The sequence below is a fragment of the Trachymyrmex cornetzi genome, unplaced genomic scaffold (genome assembly GCF_001594075.2).
Source record: "Trachymyrmex cornetzi isolate Tcor2-1 unplaced genomic scaffold, Tcor1.1 scaffold348, whole genome shotgun sequence".
NCBI classification, from domain to species: Eukaryota; Metazoa; Arthropoda; class Insecta; order Hymenoptera; family Formicidae; genus Trachymyrmex; species Trachymyrmex cornetzi.
The window spans coordinates 158,898-161,741 of NW_017298193.1; positions in this window are offsets into that span (position 1 = coordinate 158,898).

Consider the following 2,844-nt stretch of genomic DNA (forward strand, 5'->3'; position numbering starts at 1 on the left):
TGTCCGGTAAACACCATAACAACTAGTGTTTCGATCTCGTCCAGTCTCGTCTCGACAAGCCGAAACACTACTTATGATCTTTACCGGACACTCCGTACATACACACACACACACGTATGCATATTTTTTATATAAATGATATGTAATTAAAATTATTCAGTTTCCGATAAAGTTGCCGATAGTTTTGCGGTCAATAGTCAGATTCAAACTATTTAAATAATAGAAATTATTTCAAAATTGATAAAAAAAAGTTAATGAATATTCATGCGATGAATAATATTTTGCACGTTGAAAATGTATTTAATTACATATGAGAATATATTGAAATATAATAGTAAAGTACACATATGTATATAAATTTAAAAAGAAATCGACATTATAAAGAAATTATTTAATTCCGTTCAATTACGAGTGAAAAATGTATTAAAGGACATGTATTTAGGAAATAATTGGAAATATTCAAATTAAGACACGTTCTGTCTTTTAACTTTTCTTAAAAAAGCTACAAATTTGTGATATACGATAGACATACATAAATAAAAAAAATACATTTGATTGAACTGTTTGTTTAAATGGGGCAAATATATCTACAGGTAATAAAAGAAACCTGTTTTGGGGGAAATAAAAAATTTCATGTTTCACTTTTTGAGAATGCAGATTAAAACTCTATTAATGCCAACACGTCAATTTTTGAAATATGCGTCGAGACACTACCATGTCTCTTGATGTTTCACGTGAGGAAAAAATTTTCATTCTCCTTATTGTGTATGTCTAAATATTTCGTCTATCTATTCAATATAAAATTGTCATATAACAGAGATCTGCACGATGTGAATCTCCGAAAATGCAAACAGAAAATTGATGCATCACTTAAATTTTAACCTCCCACGACAATGCCATGCGAAGACTGTGCAAAAAAAAGTGCATTGTCTGCACACGGTGCAGACGGTCGATTGGTGCGATGAGGATAACATAACGTGAAGAATCGAGTATTCTCGAAAGAGAAAAAAAAAAATAAAGAAAGATAGTGAGGAAACAACAAGAGTAGGGCGACGTGAGAGGGAATGTGGGAAAAAGACAAAGGGAACAGAGAGAAGAAAAGAGAGAGGTGAGAGGGAAAGAAGCAGAGAAAGAATGAAACGAAACGAGAAATGGGGAAAGGAAAGCATACAGTTAACAGTATGAGATACACGAGGAGAATTAAATTTTTGTGGCGAGAATGCAGTCTGCCGAGTCCAACTGTTGATAGTTTTTAGGATAGCCCGCTTCCGGCAGAGCCGGCGCGACACAACGCGCACGACGTAACGTAATGCGGCATGGTACGGCACCCGGCCGGTTGGTCGGTCGGTCGGTCGGCCGGCTAGCCTGTCTACCCGCCTGCCTGCTTGCTTGCCTGCTGTGTGCGATTCTCAGCAGATAAAAATAATCGTCAAGAAAGTAGAAAAGTTCCGAACAGGTTTCTGCAAGGCGAGAGTGAGTGAGTCAGTCAGCCGACATGTCTTCGCTCTCGCTTGCGTTTTCGTTGGGCCGCGCCACACCGTACCGTCGCCTCGTCGGAAGGATGCGGGACGCGAGTGCATGCTCCGACCAGACGGATAGCTTACAGTTAGCATGCAGGGCCGTACACATTGTCGATAAATCCCGTCCGTTACGCTTGCCGAGATCGCTGACCATTTTTCTTTCAGTGAGATGCGACATGCGAAGACGTGTCGAGGTCACAGACACACGTTATTCGTAGGTATGGCTGTCACAATTTACCGCACAAAATTTATACTATTAAAGAAATAAAGGAAAGAGGAAGAAAGGAGATAGGGAAGAAGGTATTTACTGCGCTTTTTTTATGAGAGATCCGTTGTAGTTTTGTTTAAAATACTTCGATTTCTCGTTTTTCTAAAACGGAAAATTTCTTGATATTGTTTCGTCGTACAAAATATATAAATGCGTGTTTCTTTTATTTATTTTTCTACTTTTCTTTCCTTTCTCTTATATTTTGTTAAAATATAGAGAATATGTAACACACACACACTCTCTCTCTCTCTCTCTCTCTCTCTCTCTCTGTCATAGTATTTTGATAATATAATAATTTATTACAAATATAGAAAAAAGTCTTAAAAGATTTATTAAATTTTCATGTTTCACTAAATTTTACATCCTTATGTATCGCGTGAACATATTTTCACTAGTTCTTTCATGAAAGTATCATAAAAATGATAAGTTATCACAGCTTGATCATTATAATTATAACATTTTAAGAAAAATTAATTTTTTTTAATATAATTAAATATAATTTTTTTAAAATATAATCTAAAGATGAGCTATATAAAAACATGGAAAATAATATAATTATACAAGAGCAATATTCAATAATTACATTAATTAACGGCATCTTATATAATATATGATTCAAACATGTATAACGGACAGATTTAAATGTAAAGAATAATTTAAATTCTAATGTAAAGTACATGTATCTCTTTAATGTATAAAAAATGAAAATGTACAGTGGCATTTGAAAATATTAAAACTCAAAGTTGTTCTTGTGTTAGGGCAACCTGAGTTTCTTGCGACAATCCTGAGCAAGGCGGGGTCCGCGTATGCTACGAAGAGAGGTAAGCGGTTGAATCGGATTGGACTCGGAGGTGCGTTTCTGGTAGCGAACAAACTGGTTTCAGTTATGTGGAGCTTGCACCATTGCATCGCTCTTTCAGCGAGACAGTCCAATTTATGCATCACGACTATGTAGGCACTATACGATCAAAACGCTGCGCCTGGGCCTTAAACTCCACTCACCGTTGTCTCGTAGTCCTCATTATAATCATCTACTACCACCACTAACACCACCAC